At 32.6% G+C, this 22,318-nt stretch overlaps 1 long non-coding RNA gene across 2 annotated transcripts in view; it reads right to left on the bottom strand.

Annotated features, from left to right (window-relative positions):
- The window catches only part of LOC135135545 (uncharacterized), a 48,458-nt gene extending 27,900 nt beyond the window's left edge, over positions 1–20,558 (bottom strand). For both annotated transcript variants that reach the window (XR_010281595.1, XR_010281596.1), the window contains exon 1: positions 20,459–20,558. This is a non-coding gene — a long non-coding RNA (uncharacterized LOC135135545). The remainder of the gene's footprint in view (positions 1–20,458) is intronic.
- Between the last annotated feature and the right edge of the window lie 1,760 nt (positions 20,559–22,318).

Raw genomic sequence — 22,318 nt, 5'->3', positions numbered from 1 at the left:
CTTTAGATTAATAGAGCAACATGGTTAAAACCATTTTTTGGGAACGCCCATAGTTTTTGTCATTTCTATTGAAACACCATTTGTTGATTGCAAATTTGGCAACGTTCACATGCACGCAATTTTCTAACTAAAAGCTGTTCTCCAGTAACCAAAAGTTGTCACAAATTACTAAATTTTAAGCAAAATCAACACACGATGATTCAATAGAAATGGCAAGGACAATATTTGTTATACCCTATGATCGAAAAAAAAGTTCTCTAGTAGGCCGTGAAATTTATTTTAAAATGATATTGGGGCTGCAGTTATTTATTTGCTATAAATGTCAAACCGAACAAGGAACACGTTGGTGTTGCTAACATCATTATTGTAAACATAACTGCATAGCCTAGTAGAGGTCTTTTCTTTGATTATATGATATAAGATGATATCCTAAAATTGCTTTATTTATTAATAGAAATGAACAAACATTTATCATTTGTAGAGACAAATTCGAAATCTGTATCATTGTTACTTGATGTGTATTCGTTGTAATCGATTAGCTGTGGAAACCTTACTTCCAATTGACAGTCAGTTTTTTCAATAACCTTCGCGACTTCACACATTTTTACAAATTTCTTTAAATTTTTCCTTGGAAAATTATTTTTCTTCCAAAATTTTTGCTGTCTTGAGTTTAAAAGCAACATTGTTTTAGGCGACACTGTCCTTCACTATTGGCCAAATTTTTTCTATAAGGTTAAGATCTGCGTGATATGGTGGTAAGCGGTAGTCTTAACACTTGATGACCATGTTGTCCCAATAATTTATCAATTTCTAACCGATGTGTTGTTTTCTATGTCTTTTAGTAATTGTACATTAGGAATTAATTTATCTGTTAACCACCTGCAGTAATTTTGTGAATTTATGTCCCGTGGTAGTCACCGCTTTTACTCCTAAAAAAATAAATAGAGCATTTTGGTGTGAACCCATTTTTCTTCCAGCAGGACGACGATTAACCTTGGGTCTTTTGAAATCTTGATGAAAAGATTTATGGATACTTTGTAAACTAAATCGAGCAAACGTTCTTTTCTCTTCGCTGCAGTTTCATCGGGAAAAAATCGTATATAGTCACAAGCATTGCAAACTACTTCCCGAACTTGAGCATGTATCACTTTTTTGATGCCAATATGTGACATTTTCTTTTTCAGAAACTAACGAACTTCTTTGAAAAAACTGACACGGAAATTCCATTTTGTGACATCGATTAGTGCTTTGTTTTCGCCACATTTCTTCGAAAATACAACTGGAAACGTTGTGAGTGTCAGTTCTAGTAATTTATTCTGGTGTAAAATATTTTAAGGCTTCATTTTCATTGACAATTTGTTTTCATTTTAAAATTAAAATTGACAATCCGTGACAAGAAGCTCTCAAATTATGTGGTGCCAATCTTAGAATAATTAAATTATATGATCAAGTGTTTTTAAAATGAATTGGACAGGTGTTGTATTTTTGGTTTTGGAATAAATTATGCTTACGAAAATATCTGTAACTGCCATAGCTGCAATGCCAGCATCATTATTTAAAAAATAAATTTCATGGTCTACTAGAGGTCTTTTTTGTGGTATATCTGTAGATTGAAGATACTTACAATGTCACATTGGTTCTTAAAGTTTGCCATGAAACTCTTAAAACGATAAAACTACCCTCGATTAAACCGCCTTTTTGTCGCGGTTTATTATTTGCAGCTGTACAAAAATTGCTGTACAACGGCCTTATTTATAAACAATTTATTCAGAAATACTTTAAGTAAGTATATTGTTATCTTGTAATCTTGTACTTATAAAGAAGAACTACTAGGCCAGTCTTCACAATTTTATGGAGTTCCGTGACCACTTTTACAGACTGCACCAGAAATATGCGCAATTTGAATAAATCAAAAGTGTTGACAGTGCAATTTAGCAAAAAAAAAACTGGTTTATTTCTTAAATGTGCCGATCAGCTGTGCGCTCGTGACGTCAGATGTACATAACTAATTACAAATTTTACCTCATGTGAGTTATAGTGCTGGAATGGTTTAATTTTAATCATTTGTACTTTTGCATGAGTTTTTCATCGTTTGAAATGTTCAGCTGCATTCTGTTATTTCAGTTTCGGTATAGAAAACATGTACGAGGAAGGAAGTCCCATGAACTTGAAAACTAGTTAGACATTTAAATATATTCGTAGTCCCCTCGCCTATTACCGGTTTAAAACCCATGAAACGGCTAATACGTTTTCCGGATGTAAAGGGTAGTCAAACGCAACAAAGACTACTTTACTTAGCGAATAGGAAGTGACGTTCAGTTCCAGGATGTCACGAGAACAACTGTGAAGAATAGAATGTTCTAAATTGGATAATGTTTTAAAGTTGCATCCTTCATTATTGTGTGTCTTTACCACATGCAACGTTACGTGGTAATTGAATTGCATTCTTTCTTTGATAATAAAGTAATTTGAGGAAAATAGTCTGGACAAATTACTCTTTTATACGATGAGAAAAATGCCACAAAATTATGTCAGTATTACAGTCGCCATCAGGTGTCATCGTAGGATTGTCTCGGCTGAGTTCCGATAATGAACGCCTATTATGTGCATAATTCAAAATTAACAGAATACAATGCCACGTCATGTTTCATTGTTGAACAAGCTGCAATGTAAACCAAAGAATGCTATTGAGCAAAAACCGAAAAATCTGAAACTTTAGCGGAAGTGCAGAAGTCTGTACACGGGGTCATTGAAAGTTATTCCCCTTTGTAGAGCGTCGAATCGCTTAGAATAGATCGGCGCGCCGTTGCGTCACAAGCCGTCAAATACGTAATAGCTATTTTATTGCTTCCTAACTACTCCGAAGAATGCAATACGAGGAACAAAACTTATGTTTCTAATTTCGTTCCTCGAAAGTATTTTTACCCATCTTCCGCCAATTATTATAAATAAATATAGGGGGCCTCCATTCGTCGATTATTTCTCAATCGTGTTTATTATGTCTGGCACCTTGACGGCGAAGCATGCTTGTATTATAAACTGATAATATTGGGACACCTATATCATAAAGAGAAAATCATATGGTCGACACTATCAACATAAATAGGCCGGATGGAAGACAGACAGCTGTTACGATGAGCGATAAACACTGATTCTACACTTATGTTATTGTTGTGGCTCCTGCAAAACCTGCAAGACGGACTTATCTCCTTGATTAATTCACGGACAAAAGTGTTATGGGGCGTTTCTAGTATACCTTCGCCAAAGTCTGCTTAAAATCTTAATATATCCCAGTTTCAGTCAGATATTATTGACTATGACTAAACGGTACAGCTATTTGTAGACCATGGCGCCTCCCTCGACATCTTCGGTATAATTTACAACAAAACCTCTTTCGAAATAAAATACCGAATCTAAAACCGACTGAAGATAATTTTTATTTTTTTACCAAGGGAAAGTAATTTTTATATTCTGCAATACTGTGTCACTCAAAACAATTTAACGTACATGAACTTCCGTGACAGTGTATACAAGAATTTTCTACTTTTTATTTAGCTCCATAACCTAGTCAAATCTAACAGAAAACAACTAGGGGTATTAAAATTACTCGGTAACTACAACTGCCACTTTCGGATCCTTTTTATAAATTGCAATAAAATTACATAGTAAGGGATGAAACGTATTTTCACGAGGACCAATCACCAACCAATAATTAATCCACAGGCCCACAAAACCTGAAAATACTATATCGTCAATTTTGCATTGCCGTTGTTAAAAAGTTAAAAAAAAAAAATTAACGATGTCTACGATGTTGCACCAACCGTAACGATGAGAGAGCACTACATACATACGTACTTTTGTGCCCAGTCAGAGTACTGCTTACGAAGAATATAATATTTAATAAACAATTAAATAATAAAACGAGTGCTGGTTCTTAAAACTGGTGTATAATAAACGGAGTAGCGGGTACGTTACTTTAATGTGAAAAAAAACCTGAATGACATACTTCGCCAACAACTACTTGCAAGATAATGTGAAATACAAGTTATATAATTTTATATAACTCAACTCCTAATTTGATACATTAAAATTAAACCTCCATTTGGTGAATAAAAAGGCAGGATTTGGTAACAGACAACATTGAGTTAAAAAAGACATCTGAAGCAGGATGGGTTCATTTTGTTTGTTTAATTTATATAGACATTCAAAAATAAAAAGTTATGAACATTTTTCCATGAACTGTTGTCTCGTTTTTTTGATGTTTGCTAGCTTGGATGAATATAAATAAAAATATATCGGTGAGAATATAATTCATGAATCACATGACCCCATTTCTTCCAATAGAATTTGTTCATGCCCTTAGTTACATGTCTATCACAGCGATAATAATTTTATTGCCTTATTGTGGTCTGTTGCTACCTAAATTTAAAAACTGTCAAATTGACAAATGTTAAAATTTCGTAAATTTTTTTGTCTTTTATGGCTTGCCAACGTTGGGGGCAAGCTCAAAACGACAAAATCAATTCTGTTATCAAAAAATGTGTTCATTTATTATATTCTCATGTTGAATATAACTCGTGATATGATTAATAATCGAAGATATGGTTCGTGAAACCGAAGCAGCACATCCAACTCGTGCTTCGCACTCGTTGAATCTGCAGCTCGGTTTCACTCGAAATATTATCGATAATAATCATATCACTTGTTATATTATAACTGACTACAATATCATCCTCCATATTACTATATATATATTGTTTTGTATTTAGTGTCCAATATACATATAAATATACATATAGACTCTATTTCAAATAAATTATGGTTGTACAACTTTATGCGATAAAAATGAAAACTTTTGATCTCATTTATTTTTTTTGTACAATGTGTAGATAAACTCTATATGAAGTTGTTGGAAGATGAAGCAATACTGATCTGTACCACTACCAGCACAGATGGGTATATAGTTAGTCCAGGCGGCCATGTTACTTACTATGCAAAAGTAAAACCGTTCTTTTTTTTCATAAAATTTTACTGTGTATATCGTAACTAAACGACTTCAGTATTAAAAATTGGGAAGATTTTTTATCATAGATCTATTGCATGTAGATATTTTTTTACTTAATATCATAACAAATAATTTTCAAAAAACCAAAACTATTACATCCGTTGATGACGGTCTCGAAGAATAATACCTCATTTCAGTTATGAAGAGAAAACGGATTACTGTATATATATTTAACTGCGACCCCATTTTCACGCCAAAACTACATTCAATAGAAGATATTAACAAAAATTATTGAACGATAGCGTACCTTGACTTTTTGTATTTTATTGGTTTTAATTTAAACTCGTATGATCAGCGTTAAAAAAAAAACGAAGGATCAAAGATAATTTAGCAAACTACTATTTCTACTTGCTTTTAAAAACTTTTTGTGTAGAATCATAGGTAAAAAAATTGAAATACTAACTAACCTAAAGATGATTTTCATCAAAGTTAAACTTAAAAACAAATACTAAAATAAGGTTGTTGCTTCTATTGTTTTGATCGAAATTGTCACTCATCTTGCTCCATCTTCCCTTACAGTTCTTAAATTATTACACATATAAAATTTGCATATAAAATGACAATTTTCGGTTCTCGCATCTAAGTACGTTTTCTTGTTTCATGAAAACGGAAATTTTAGGCACCTAGTAATTAATAGCACAACTAATTTGAAAAAAAATTATCGAGTACTATGGAAGAATGTTTTTAATGATCACCTTATAATTTTATAGAACTGGTGAAGTTCTGATTCGCAAGCTATGAGCGAAAGAGGACTGGGTAAGAGCTTAAAAGTAGGTCGATTTAGGGTGGGAATTCTTGTAGGCAAAAAATCCTACCACGATCATAATACTACACTACATATGTTGTTTACGAGAGACAAATTAAGAAGAGTTTCCTGTGTAGCAAATTATGGTCATAAAAACATACTTTTATAAGGAACCCACGTTATCTATCGCGAGATCGCGCAAACCAATTATGTCTGTTAAAAGGAGTTAAATGAATTTTCTCCAGCTAGGTATGAATGAAAATATACACGTGTTTACACAATAACAGGTCATTCAACCCACCATTCCCCCGTAATATGACGAATAAATATGTGCAACTTTTAAAAAATGCAGCACAGAAGTACATTTTTTCTCAGTATAATTCAAAAATTAATTGCCATACGTGATTTCATATTAACAACTACATTTTCTTTCCTTCACACGCCGGCTTCAACGACAGAAGTAAACTAAAAAATTCTAACGAAAAATCGAAAGAAATGAAATGAAATTTTCCTTTTAATGAGTAACTTAATTAACTGCTATATCTGATAGATGATTATAAGGAGAACCATGATATGTAAAAATAATAACATCCTCGAAATATTTAAATGACGTCCGTGTATTCAAAATCATTGATTGTCGTTAATTTCCGTCAAAATGTTCCACCCAACGGTTAGAAATCGCGATGATTTCAGGAAGAAAATTCAGAAAGACATCAATCGAGTTTCTTCGGTTAAAAAAAGTTGGGTCAACAATAACTAACATTCCATGAGCGCCAGCAGCGCCCAGGAAATGAGTACAAAGCAAAGTTCTACATCATATTTCTTGGAAACGAGCCGAAAAGGACAATCGATGCGAAATGCACTCGTCGAACTAGTTAGAAACACGTATAGAATGAACCCCAATTCTGAGAAGGCACAAAGTTCCTAAGGGAACCTGCAGCCGGTGTGTGAACAAACCGTGGGAAGTCGACGCCAGCCTCGGTCAATTTAAACATCAGATGATCTGCGTAATCAGAATGTTTTGTGAGAATACTGAAATTTTCATCGAAAACAATGCAAGACAACATTGCAAGAAACATTTTTCGAAAAGTGACATAATTTACATACTTTATTGTTCATTTACAATAGCAGCTGGTAGCACGAAATGTCGCGAAATAATAAAGTGAATTATTTGGTTGACTTTAACGTTTGTTGCAGAGAACTCGTGTGAACATTATTCAAAATGTTTTCATTAGTTTAAGTGTAGAGTAGACTTTGCTAAAATGTACACAGTCGAGGATCTTTGGCTTGGCGCAACCGAGCTAGATAAAATCACAACACTTCAGATTTCGGACAATTTTAATTTAAATATGTACTCATTTAAAAAAATAAGCAAAATTTTAGTAAATTATTTATGCACTAATTAAAATTAATTAAAAAAATTAAAATCGGTACCCAAATTTAAAGTATAATCGATCGCACAGTTTCATTTAAATATTGTGTCTCCAATATCAAAACAAAAGTTGCAAGGAAGTGAAAAAATTAAATTGTCATTAAAATATATACAGTCAGGGCCAGAAAGTCTTGGACATCAATGTCATTTCATTGTCTCCAAGTGTAGAACATTTCAAGGTCGAATTTCCCGCACGCGTTCTTTTTGCTTGCCGTTGCCATTGTAATAAAGTAGCCTGGAAACGTCAACATTGTAACTTGCTTGCAGGTCTGTCAACTTGGTTGTTTATAAATATCACATAGTTAATCTTGCAAAAATAATAATAACAATTTTAAAAACTTATTTATGCCACAATTCCAGTATTAATACTTAATACTCGATTAAGTACTTCATCTGTCACACTATTGTTCTTGTCAAATCGTTATAAACTAAGACGCAACGGATGACAAACTAATTAACACTGGTAACATGTTATCTGAAATTTAAAAAACCATTAATTATTAATGGTTATTATGTATAAGAGTCATTAATGTTCACGAATCTTAACTAGTACACAGATCCACGAACCACTACCATACGTCGACGATGGCTATCCCAAAAACAAATATTTGTCAACTAGAAATGAAATAAAGATTGCATATATATTTTCATAAATTTACCCAACATATTATACCGCTATATATATACAGTGTGAATCACTAAGCTTGCTGTCTTCGATATCTTATTAATAACTGACAATTCAGAAAAAAATCTGTTTCTAATATATGAAGGATATTCACCACATGCTCCTCAGCTAAAATAGTGTCTCACAAATCTTTTATATTTTTGTATTACCATATTTCTTTTTAAGCAACCTGTATAGTATAGCTATTTGGTTTCGCGAATTTGAAAACAAACGTCTATTTTTAGGTTAAAAACAAAAACAAGTAAATTCAAAACAGGTGCTCGCCAGGTGCCTCTTGTACGAGTAATTGTTTCTATACAAACTCGAAGCCATAACCGCATTTTTCTGCATTCACTGCATATTAAAATCATATCAGTCTTTTCGCTGTTTTGACAGACTATGCATTAATTCTGTCGAAATGTCAATTTTGGCATAGTAATTATCAGAATTTACGTTATTGTTTCATTATTTTTTTAACGGTATGAAAAAACAGGATGATTTTAAAATTGTATTACTGGTTGCGTCTTGAATTTTTTTGGGGAGGAGCTTTTCGTGAATAACCTGTATATATGATTTTTTTTATAAAAATTATGTACGATCTCTAAATTTATCCATCTTTCGGTGTTAACAAGTTTTTACTACGAGAAGTAAGATATTTTTGTAAATGCATAATAATAAAATAAGTTTCAAGACACTCATCTTTCGTGGTCACTGTTTGGATCTTTTGGCTATATGAACTCAAAATATGACAACTGCGTCTAATGTTTTGCGTAAGTATTTAATATTTAGTAACGATGACAACTTTACGCGATTAATATAACTGAATATAATTATGGTACAGAATCAGCTACGGTGAAGTTTCATTTAGAATCGTTTCCGCCGTAGAATTAACAAAATATCAGAAACAAATTTAACGCGACTGAAATTACTGAAATACGTTGACAGCTACTAGAAGGTGAACTTGACCGTAACACACGACATATTTGGCATTTCTACATTTCGTGGAGAATTGTGGAAGAATTTGCACACATTTTTGAAATGTATGAGAATGGATGATCAGTGTTTATCTGAAGAAATTGAGCACTTAGTGGTTTGATAACTTGACGCAACACGACAAACCTCTCACACAACAGAGATTATTAAAAGCAAACATGAATGGAAAATAAATGAATGAACTGACTCATTAAATAACAATGTTATGTGACACAACAGAAGGACACAGGCTTTCTAGGAAAACTGATAGTTCATAATAATTCCTAAAAATACTTTTCAATAAATTCATGCGAACAGCTTTTCCGATAATGTGCGTAATGGGTTAAAAATAAATAGTCTTTTTTCAGTATAAATTATCGTTACTTACGAACTTTTTCAAATCGCCAAGGAAAAAGAGCATCGTCGAATTTTAATTTAGTATTACTTATTAAATATTTATTATTTAATATACATATAGCTATATATACCTTAAAAGAAATAAAACCACGGAATGCAAGCAAGAGTAACCGTCTATGATAGTTAAAATTGTCATTATATGAGCTTAAATGTCTTGCAAATCCAAGAAAACAACATTTACCTATCTACCTTTGGTAGGACTACCATACCCAGATAAAGTGAGAGTGTCGTAGACACAGCGCCGGGCACGGTGGCGCTAGGCCATATAAGGTCGACTCCATGGTGATTCAGTCTCTGCGGCAGTCTTTTTAAGTCGAGACTGCAACGAGCACCCACAGGTCACATTCCAGAGTTAGCTAGCTGCTAACCTACATAAACGACTGATGACACAATACCTACTACAGAAATAGTGTGGGATGCTTTCACAGAAGTAAAGTACCTTTTCAACGTTAAGGTCTAGGTTGTAAATTGGTTATATAATTGGAGAAAATCACCAGTTTAACAATTTGTTTAACAATTTTTTTAGGGTAATTACTGTTTTTTAAGTAAGGTAAAAATAATATTACACAAACTATTCTAAAAGAAGGGAGATCTAGTCAATTAAAATTGTGGAAGTAAGACATTTCCCAACTCTATTCAAGGATACTGTAAATGCCTCAAAACTTCCGTCGTCTTAAAACTGTAATAAACAAATTTCAACCCCAAATTATACCACTCATCATCGTACAGCGTCAGTAATGTCAGTATCGGATTTTAACAACATGCAAAACACGTAACACCCTGAACTGTTGTTAAGAGGTTCGTACATAGTTTACAAAAACTACAAAGATAGTCTTTATGTTTCAATTGCAAACTAAAGTTAACAAATTTAATTTATTTCATTACATAAAACTGTAATGCAAATTAGGGTTAGGGATTTGTTGGCAAAAATTTTTGGTGCCGGAAAACTAAGATTTTACAATTATTGGCAACAACAATTGTGATCTAGGCGCCGTAAAATAAACAACATAGTTTCTTTGTGATATAATTTGGCACTCCCTAACGATGGCTTGCAAAAATACATTTTGTTATGTCTGTAACAGATCATTTGATTTAAATGGAAAGTCAAGAGCTAACCGTAAGTGATTATGCCTACATCTATAATATTAATTCTCAGTTTACACATCGCGAATTAATTCCTTAATTAATATTTACCGTATGTTGAAAAATTCATTTAAGACCTGACAACCACACCAATTCTTACTACTAGTTAGCACCGAAGTACGATACTCACTGAAGAGTGTATTTTGCTACAGGTATTTAAACAGCGTGTGTAGGATATAAACAAGTTTACTAATAGGAATCAGTTAAGGCGTTAGTGAAGTTATACAAATTTAGTTGTAGGCATTCTGCAGGCGGTTTGTATTCATTAAGTAATAAAAATATCTACGTAAGGAACTTTAAACACAAATTATTATGCATGAAGCGGGTTGTTCCCGATTTTCAGTCCGACATCTCACTATTTCGACAGGACTTCCCTCGTCCTTGAAGTATACTCGTAGTTCAATAAGCACCGCTTCTTTGAAAAATTATAAAATTTAATTTTGCGATTTTTGATGATAAGCTATACAAATTAAAACGCAATCGTCTAAACAACATCCCCGCAGCTCTCACGCCGCAGGTCACAAAGTCCGAGGGGGCGCGGTTTGCACAAGTGGGGCCAAAATAAAATATATGAAAGCAAATAACCAACCGGAAAAAAATGTATTCTCAATTTGTTAGTACATACTTAATTTCGACTGTTTATGTTTATCCTTCGAAAGAATTTGACTACATATTAGCAGGTTTGATTACAAACACCAGCAACGGCATTTGTGCTAAACAAAAATGAAATCTGACTGATTTTATCCCTTCAACGCAGATGAGAAGCCTAATTAATTAATTTAAGCACACTCGTTTTTCCCCAAAAAACAGGATTTCTAGCGTAAACACCCAACAACTTATTAGGCAAAATTATAAGATCACGTAATTAGTTGAGGGGCATAAACAGAGGAATTTTATAACGATTTCCCATGCCTTCAGTAACCTTGAAAAATGTTTGCAGGATTTCGCAAAATGTATTCGGTTTTTCAATTTCAAATTTATATCGTTATACAATTTGGATTTTTTTCCAAAAAATCTGCATGTCGAGACTAAAATTTCAACACGGATACATACATCACACGTGCAGAAGTATATTATTATATAAAATTTAAACTTTTATTTGTCAAAATTGTAAAATGACATCCTAAATGAAACATATGTGTGGATTGGACTTTTTGTACTCAAAGTACATATACGTATTGAAGAAGCATGCTATGCGTCTGTTTCGCGTGAATTTGTCCATTGCAAAAATTTGTGATGACGTCATCAACACTTTATTAAGGACACATATCAACTTGAATAGGTGCAGTAATAATAGCAATACTGTATGCTCAAATTCTCGACAGAACGAGTGATCCTTTCTTGATTTGATCAATATAGTAGAATTCTCATTCTCTTTTTTTTGAAGCAGTAGGTATAAGTATGTACAATTATAAAAAAATTGAATGCATTCATAAACCAGAATACCACAAATATAGATTCATAGTATTTTAGATATTTTAGACAGGATTTATTCGGCAAAATTTTGAGCTAATCGCCCGATGGACTAGATTATAATACTTACTTAGTTTTAGCTCGGGAAGTAAAAGTATGGGTGAATTGATAAGCCATAAGTGCAAATCCATAATATTTTTTACATTTTAGATAGGTTATCGAGCATAATTTTACGATGGCGTTATCAAGTTTTTGAAGGGGATCAGAAGTTAAATTTTGTTTAACAATTTACCATTTTTACCGACCACCTTAATATATATTTGCAGTTTCAAAGCAGGAGGCCTAGAAGCACCATAAAAATTAAAAGAGACGTCATTAAATTATTAGTTAGACAAATTTTGGCTTGATTCCTAGAATATCCGTACAATTTCACAACAAGTGAGCAATTAGTGTAGTAGTTTCGGAGATTATGAAAACGGAGGCTTAAGATACATGTAAAATTTAACAACAATAGGTCCAGTAGTTTAGGTGATTATCTGTCTAATAAAAATCCAGAGATGACAGACAGACGGAAACTGGCGACTTCTTTTTTAGTATTTTAGGGGTTAAGACTTATGAAAATTCGAGAAAATATTAAATTAATCATTCGCCAAAGGAACCCTGCAATACTTTCCTAATTAATACTCCATTTCGTATAAATAATAATTAAATTTGCGTTATATTCTTTTATAGGGTTATTACAAATTCAAAAAACCTTGAATACTTCAAAAATTTGTTTTTGCAGTGAACCCTTGAACACGAAATATAGAGAACCGGCGGATTAACGAAATACTTCTATATCACGAAACAAATTTAAATGAAAAAGAAGTTCTGAATAATTACACAAAATAAATTCAACTACTTATTTTATATTGTTAAAAATATTCCGTAGGTTACATTTTTTGACTGATAATTTAGGCCCAATTCTGAATCAGACCTGTTAAAATTTAAAGGTTGTTAAAAAATAGACAGCCAATCAGATTTACGAATTTAACTCGTTACTATGGAAATTTGCAATTTAACACCCTTTAAATTTAACAACTTTGATTCAGAATTGCCCCTATTGCCGGTGATACTTGTAATTACTGAAATAACCTCATTAAAGAGGTTCCTGAATTTTATCCACGCATGTTTCTGACGTACCGGAAGTTTTCCACTTGATTTTTGATTCCAATTTTCAGTACAATAAATTTACTGAATACACCCTTGATATATGCTAGCAAAGTTGGACTCTAAGTTGAGAATATTTCACAATAAATTCATTCTTGCAGACTGATACCGAGTACTTCCACTCATCATTGTTCGTAGGACATTTTAGTCACATATTCATAGGACATTATAACAACAAATATATCCTACTTCATAGTACAAAACATTTTATCATCGCTAAAACAAGAGTGTCTGCCTATTTCTTACGGTAATAAAATGAATGCCGATATACTTTCACGAAAACCTCCTATGCAAAAACCGTAAGAATGTATGTTGTTGTTCTGCTACTTCAACTAACTAGCTAATTCAGGAGGTCGTAATTACATAATGAAGACTGATAATGAGTGAAAACAATAACAAATTAATAAATTAAAACCAAAACGAGGTAAGAACTGAATGTAAGACCGCGAAATGTCAATTATCAAACGTCAAATGTATGCTGGCTAACATCCACCATTTTATTGAAAGCGGCAAATCGATAGATGTACGACTTTTTTAAGTCAATTACGATATAAGAAACGTTTATAATAATCCTGTATACAACAGTTGTAGTTCTCAAAATAATTATTGTTTCAGCAGCAGTTGGGAAACTAGAACTTTTCCAAATACTGACCAGAATCAAATTTAGTACTCAAATTTGTTACTAAAATACGCTTTGTCAAGGTTCTGTAAAGTATTTTCAAAAACTAAAAATAATCAAAAATTTTTACTGACGTTTGTATTTTGCACATTGGCGATATCGTCGGATCACCATTACTATCATAAACGGTATTCAGTTTTTACATGATCTGGTAACAATTCTTAGAATACGAATTTTGATTTTCGAAGCGTAAACCACAATAGTAAATCATCTCCGACACCAATAAAATTTTAAGCTTTGATAATGTAGAACATACACTCACTCTAAAAACGCTGTCGACGTAGCAGTTCCAATTAACAATATTTTAGTTTTAGTTTTTTAATAACCTTATTGGTATTTTTCACGTTTATTTTCCAACTAGTTAGGGAAAACAATGTTCATACGCAAAAGTACTAAGAGGTGACAGTCCCTAGATCAAAACTGAAATGCATTTATTATTATTATTGTGCGAGCATGCAGTTTCTCTCAATCGTTACGATTACGCGGTATGAGAAATCAATGCATTTTTTTTGTCGCACCTTTACCTTTTTCATTATCAGTTGAAAGAAAACCAAAAATTGACATGAAAGTAAGTATGTATTTATGTAAAGAAGCTAAAAATATGCACAGAAAGAAAGCTTTAAACTTTGACACTAACTACTCGAACGTTTTACCGATTTTTTTAAGTCTAATGAATTACTAATTTTGGGTCGCCTTTTGCGGAAATGGAGAAAAGACACCAACATAATAATTTCATATAATTTTTATAAAATGACGAACAAAAATTTTGATTTGAAAATATTTTCCGTAACATGCATATTTCACTTCATGAACTAAAATTTTACGGTCCACATACATATCTAGTTTTTTGTATCCTGATGTGCTATAAATCCTACAAGAAAATGAGTGCTATTAAGTTTTTTGTTTTCATAATTATTTAAACTAAGTAATTTCAAACACTGAATACGTGTATGTATTTGTATGTATTTATTGAAGTGTACTTTAAGACTTATGAGTCTTTATTGTTTTTTGGATTCTGGTTGCATACGAAGTAAAAATATAATTTCTGTAAAAAATCCTTATCCTTTTAAAATCAATTATCGAATCGCATAGAATTATAAAAACCATTCTCCATCACAACACGTCAAGTTTTGTATGTATTTGCATTATGTATCTATATCTTTTCGCCATAATTGTGTAATTCGTGTCGGAGAAACTTGAAATAAGTATGTCTATTCGAAACTGTGTTTAGTTTACTCTATTCTACAAAGAAGAAGCGGTTGCTGAGCAGGTATTAGTAGAGTTTTAAAGGGTTTTATGGACAAACTTAAGAAGTGTAGTTGCTACTTTGCAGTTCAATAATTAACGATATAACCCTACACGTACGATATGTTGGTAATTCGATGTCGCAAAATAAGCAATTTAGGAACAAATGAAGAAATTGCACTCTTCTGTTTAGTTCCAATTTGTAACTCACCCTTCGTAAACTACTGATGTTAGTTGAAGAGATATATTTTGATGACGAACATGCTGCTTCTTTGGATAGAAAGCGTAAGAATTCGTGGTTTTTTGTGCAAAAACTATCACTATATCAACTATAATTTAGGTACAATTTATAGAAATGTTCTAATTCTCTAGTGCTATGGGTTCTAGAAGCTCGTAATCGTTTAGAAACTATTACAAAACCGTAACTGCTAATGCCTCCTTTATTTCAGAACTTTTTTTATTACACCACATGTCTAATGAAATTATCTTGTTTCATCTTGACTCCACTTTTCCATTTTCCGCTTAGTATTAATAATGACTAAATTATGTTGTTTTGTTTTGCAAGACATTATTTATCAAACCATTAGCACAAAATAATTGTAAAGCAATAACAACAAGTTCTTGTAGTCACGTAAAATAAATGACAAAACTGGTTTGTTTAACTTTGAACGCAACATAAAATGCAATAATTAATGTAACGATAAACACCTTTATGCAATAATTCGTAGATAATCGTTCAATTAACAAGCTACTAATTGCAGACAACTTCACAAAACAGTAAAATGGTACCTTCAAACGGGTGTTGTCCTCAGTTTTGATAGACTTTTAAGTAAACTCAATCAAGCTAAACAGTGAAGCAGAGTAAAATAGAAGTTAGTATACATTCATTAAATATGCTGCACACCGTAATTATTCTCTAGTGAGAAATACACAAAGAATCCAAGTGAAAATTTCCGATGAAGATATTTCTCCAACGGCTTAATTTTTTCAAGAATAAAAAAAAATGTGTAATAGTTATATAGCGATATGGATAGCACTGCATTGTTGTAAACAGTACATTGCACATATTAAACACAATACTATTTTAAGGAAAATTACTAACTGTTCATTTGTAATGTAGAACGCATTTTTAGGAAGCATTGGTGAAAGCAGAAACTATTAACATGTACACACAAGAATCTGTAACATTTCTGCTATTCTCGAGATTATTTCTCGCCACGAGTAACAAAATAATGAAATCAAAATATCCATAAAAATTCACTTTGAACAACATTTTCAATTAAATGTATTTCAGATCAAAAGCTTTGTAGTTGTAGGAAGTAAGAATTTTTTTATCATTGTTCACAATTTAAAATTTATTGAAATTTCGAGTAGGTATTATTAAAGAACCGAAAAATAGAATTGCAGTTAGAAGCCTATTTGGTGCCTTAATTTTTATGAAAAATTAATATTATTACATATAATTTACATTCGCTTTAATTTTATTTTATTTTTTATCTCCCCTCAAGTAAAGACTGGTTTCTGAAGATAAAAGCACAAAAAACATCATCAGTGCTTAATCAGAATCCAAGAAATGAAAGGTGTACTTCTACGCATGAATACATATATTACTAAAGGAGATTTTTTTTTAATGAATACAAATTTTTGTTAGCGGTTATTAATTTAATACAGATGGGTCAGATAAATGCGAAAAAACAAGATTTTGTATTTTGGCAATTTGGTTGTATCAATGAAATGGTTAATAATTTACCTAATGTAGAATACAAAGTTATTCCTCCGTCAATGAAGGCTACAATGAAATAATTTTATAAACTAAAAAAGAAAACTGTTCATTGTTAAACGTATCATTCACTATTACGAAAGCTGATGTCAGTTCGCAGTAATTTTTTACGAAAATTTAATTTATGAAGAACTAGCACTAATATTTTTATTTGAGAAACTCTTATTCTGTGTTTTATGAAATCTGAAAGTAAAAAATATTAACGAAAATAAGAATTACAAAGAGGACGGAATTTATCGATTTTGTAAAATATACCTACTCATTTACTAAAATATATAATGATTGGTTAAGAACTTGAAATGTAAATTGTGCAGGAAGATTTCACTCAGTTTTACAGAAAGGCAGGCTGGTTACCCCAAACACTAGCAGATATCTATAATCTATACATATATTAATTCAAGCCAAACATTTCTGCTGAAAGCGTTTTTTTCCCCTACAATTAACAATCCTTTCGTACACTAAGCGTATTGCTTCTTGTAATACATTATATATGTATGTATATTGTATATACAACATGGCTGATGCTTGCTACTGAAGCAACGTTTCAAATGTTCTTTCTGCTGTGCTTCACCATATGATGCAAAGTGCGATGAATACACCAGTCATAAACTCCCTCAAATAAATTATATTATAGGAGTATATAAACACATGCATTTACGTAGGTATACAATTTTTATTTAAATAACTTCGCTAAAGTAATGGATGAGACATTCCTAATTTTTCTATCATGTGATACATTCTAACAACAAGTAGTTAAGTAATTGAAATAGATAACATGAAAACAAAGAGTACATATTCATTCAAAACAGCTGTATGATGAAAAATTCCAACAATCAGCAAATTAAAGAAAATATGAGGAATTTTGCCGGTATATTTGAATAGCTGCAATGACTCAATGAATGGAAGGGAAGTGCAAACCCAAATGTTTCCCGACCACACCATTGTTCGTTTAAAATTAATTATTAAATAATTGCAACGTAATCTTACGCCATTACCTTCACAATACTATGTTTACTGAATTATAGATTAATTACACAAAAATTAAAAATGCGTCACTTGTGTCGAAAATTTATAGTCCATAAGTACCCACTTAACAAAGAACAGAAATTGTGTAACTGGAAGGCTAGTGGTTTTTTGGTCCGTATATTTCGAAATAAATCAATATGTTAATAGTCTTTTTGTCATAACGTTTTGTCATGCTAAAGGTTATATTATAGTAATAAGTAGCTGAACTTATTTTTAATAATAACCTCAACATTAAAAGTAACATAGGAATTATGGTAAGTCTGATTTTTATATAAATTATTAAAAACCATTTTTTTGTAAGTAAAAAGCATTCATTTTTGTTAATTTATAAATATTATTAAACCGTAAATAGTGTAGTGCCCGATCACAAAATTCTAGCCAATCAAAAAGTTAAATTAAACATGAAATTAATAAAAGCAACCAGGCTTACGAGAAGGAACTAATTGGATTCACTGTTAGAGACAATTATGGTTCAAGTATGTATATAAAACCTATATCCAAAAAAGACGATCTTGCAACTTGGGTGAAAGTACAGTCAGTGGTGATGCTACTGTGTCTGTTTGTTGTTATGCGTCTGTTTAAAAAAATTGCCACTATCTCACTTGCGTCAGTACAGTAAGTAAACACAGCTTTATAAACTATAGACATTTAAAATTTAAAGGTCCTCAGCACCAGACAAACTTAACACAAACAGAGTCGATAACCTAAATAGTCGTTACCGTTTCAAAATGCATTCATTAGGGTTATTTTTCACACCTTGGTGGATTGCATTTTCGATTAAACTAGGAGTAATTGATGGAATAGACGGTTTTTCATTTTTTCATTAACTTTTCTTTATAAGCAAAATGACAAAAAAAAAAACGATTGATCGAACGATGCTTAGTGAATGTGAAGTCGCAATTAAGAATGAATTAAAAATTTCAAGGGTGTGTTGCATGAAGCAGACCGTTAAACTATAATTATAGTCGAGAATTTACTGTTGGATAAATATTTAATCGCATTAAATTTGCTAATATTCAGACAAGTATATTATATGTATAAATACAAAAAATATGCACATACACAATGGTTCAACGAACTCGATCACCATAGTTGTGTCTGAGTCACTTAAGTACTATTCTTATTAGTGTACCATAAAGGTAATAAACTATCAATTTGTCCAATCGATGGGCTGGAATGTAGGCTGTATTAAACGAGGATTACCTACTTGTACGTCTTTACAAGTCGTGGAGGTTTAATTGCGTTCACATTTTATTATTAAACGTGTCTACATTATCTCACCTAGTTACCCAGCGAGGATTAAGTGATAAAACTGCAGAGAATTTTTAGAATTCCCTTCCAAAAATGTTGACAGCAATTGTACGACAATGAGTGAGGACACAATCGATGTCTTTTCGTCGTTCGGTATTCGTATTTGGCAATTTAGAACACGCCGTAGACTATTACTCTTTGTCTTCTTTTATTAGATTGGCTTGTATCAACAAGAAATTACTTTAAAAAATGGGGCCTGTTTTGGGAGGAAAGCTCATTAACAAAATATTTAGGTCAGGTCAGTTCAGGTCAAGTTGAAAATATTGCAAAAATTCGAACAAATAAAAAATATGCATATCAAGACTACACAGTCTGGGCGGATAAGCAACCAGGCTAGAAGAGGGGAGAGAGGACAATTTTGCTTGTGCCATTAACGACACTTCCTCAAGCTCCTTCCACTTCGAGGCGTTAAAAAAAACAGGTTAGCATCCAGATATAAAATTTCAAGAATGTTTCTTAGGAATGCGCGGTTCGAGCGAGTATCTGCGAGGGATTTTTTGAGATTTGGGGCGAGTTGAGTCGTCGGTGCACTCCCATTAAAAGAACAGAACGCAACATAGTCGAACACGCATTATACTCGGAGTTATGTAACGTTCTGTCTGGGTTAAATAATGAATGAAGCGACCGGCCGTTTTCAGACAGAATCCGATGGTTTAGTGAACCGCTAGCAACAAAAAATTGGCGAATGACTTTGTAATTCGGCAGTCTGACTGCTCCTAAAGGGAGCCTCAAACTGGCTAGACAGTCGTCCCCCACATCTATTACAATTATAATCCACAGTTCCTAGACCTCTAACTGAAAGAATTGAAGGAGTGATCGAATTCGGCGAGTTGACCCAGACAGGAGAAACCATACGACCGTCACCGGGTAGAAATGTGTGCGAAAGTGCGTGATGATCTGTCTGGGGACGGGGAAGTTTCGCGGATGTTTTCCGACGTTGGCCATGCAAGGGATTGCCAACCAAAGTCGCACCGACAATTTATTCAACCCAGCGAAAAATCCAAAGTGACCCACATTAATGCAACCCGAGTTAGATAATAAATGCAAAAATTGCAAAATACGCAATAAATCTCTCGCGATAGCTTAAAATAAGTTTAATGTTCGCTGATTTTTCATAATGAAAAAAATTTGTTTTCAAACAATTACATGGCCGATAAGAAAAGGCATAAACGTGCTAAGCATAAAAACCCAGTAATTACCCATGATAAGTTAACATGCACCAACCGTACAGCACATACGTAAGACGACGAGTTTTAAATTGCACTGACTGAAGGAAAAATGCGAAAAATCCCTTATCCGGGCGCTACAAGACCACTGACGACCGCAACAAAACGGGCACTCAAAAAATCGTACTTACGGACAAATATCACATTCGAACTTTTTGCGTCCAATTGCTTCCCAATTGGCAATAATTTATTGGGTGGGGGCTGAAAGCACAAACTAAGAACACTGGTTATGTGACGAGCAGTTTATTGCAACTACTTATTTTCTAGTAAGGAGTCGCGCATAGCAACCAACCGACAAACGTCGTATTACACTGAGCATACGAATTAAATGATAGCAAGTGAGATCGCGATATACACGTCATTCAGACAGGCGCACACCGATATTCGCAAACTTTGCGAGTGGGGATCGGCCGATTTCTTTAATTTTCAACCCCAAAAGTGGCCCTAACGGCAATTTCTTCACTTAAATAGCAAGTTTCTGGGTCCTGCGAAAATCCCATTACAAAAAAGTTCACATTTTTTTGTTGGAACTAGGAGAAAAATCCTTCCGAAACAGTAAAAGTCGGAGGCGCGCCGCGTGGAAGGACGAATTTGTAGCAAAATGGTTGCTATCGCCAACTTCGCTAATCAAGTGCGCATATTGTGCCTTTTAAATAATTTTTGCAAAACGCATTTTCGTGCCTTTTTCACGTATTCATGTTCAAAGTGCTGTGTAGATGATTTCCATAACATAAAAACTTACTTCGCATCCACGGATAGGCTGGTAAAAAAACTTAACTTTAAGGGTTGGTTTTGAAACTTTCGAAATGCAAAATGTGACTTTTTATGATCGCTACTAGTTCACAATACCTTTATTTTATTTTTAAGTTCATAAAAACTCATCGGACTGTTTTCGTTCGGGAGTAAAAAATTAATACGCACTAAATTTACCAATGATGGCGGTCCGACCGAAAGAACTTGGGACAGTTTCTTACAGAAGTTACAGCAATTAAATTTCTTTAAATTTTTGTAGACATCATTTAAAATCCATTCTGCGAATGAATCGGGAACAGAAAAGGGAATGTCAGGAAAAACATACTTTTTGAGTCGAATTATTTCTAAAGAAAAAAATTGTAATTCTGTTGTAACTCTGTGAGAATGTTTGAAATAGAGTATCGTGCTTGGTTATATTGTTGCCAGTTAAAGCAGTTTTATTTTTCCCAAGAGGTATATAAAAAAACCTTTGTCCACTCAACATAAAAAAAGAAGCATCCCCTTCAATCACAATTAACAATTAATCTCTTCACACACGCTTTGTCACCCATTAACTGCTGGTTTAATTCTTGTACATTCGAAAAATAATGGTATGAGAATAACTTTGTCACTTCTCCCATTTCCAAAAAATAACTACATTGTATTTTTTTTATCTGCAAAAGCTTTGAATAGTTTCGAAAAATATCTTTAACAATAAACAGGTTAATTTATTACTGATGACAGTCAGTCATCATTTTGAATTCCAATTTTAAATATTTCTCTCCAATTGTCAAATACATCAATCAGTACCTACCTACCTACACCACCAGCACTGTTAACAATTTAGAATAAAAAAGTAAATCTGAAGTGCCATGTCATGCTTTTACGTTCCATTTAATAGAACAGACTAAGTAGGTAAGTAAAATTACTCACATGCAAAAAGATATATATTTTTCGTGAATAATGATAAATTTAAAGAAATAGCCAAAAAGAAGTAAGATAAAATTATTAATTATAATCAGGTATAAAAGAGGGCTAGTTTTAAGGAAAAATATTTTTAGGCAAATTCTCTACTAGATCCTTTACATCATAAGACGATTCTTTCCGTCTCACTTTAAACTACGAATTCTTGTAGGAGCGTATGATCTCAACTTATCCCATTTCAAATTAGCAATCAGAAGCTCTACGATGTACCTAAATACTGAAACTAATTTGAATTTCACTACTCAAAATGACTGTACCTAGAATATATTGGGAAA

The sequence above is a fragment of the Zophobas morio genome, unplaced genomic scaffold (genome assembly GCF_036711695.1).
Source record: "Zophobas morio isolate AGI-343-1 ecotype UQ-CSIRO unplaced genomic scaffold, CSIRO_AGI_Zmor_V1 ptg000024l, whole genome shotgun sequence".
NCBI classification, from domain to species: Eukaryota; Metazoa; Arthropoda; class Insecta; order Coleoptera; family Tenebrionidae; genus Zophobas; species Zophobas morio.
This window is presented reverse-complemented; position numbering and strand designations above follow the sequence as displayed.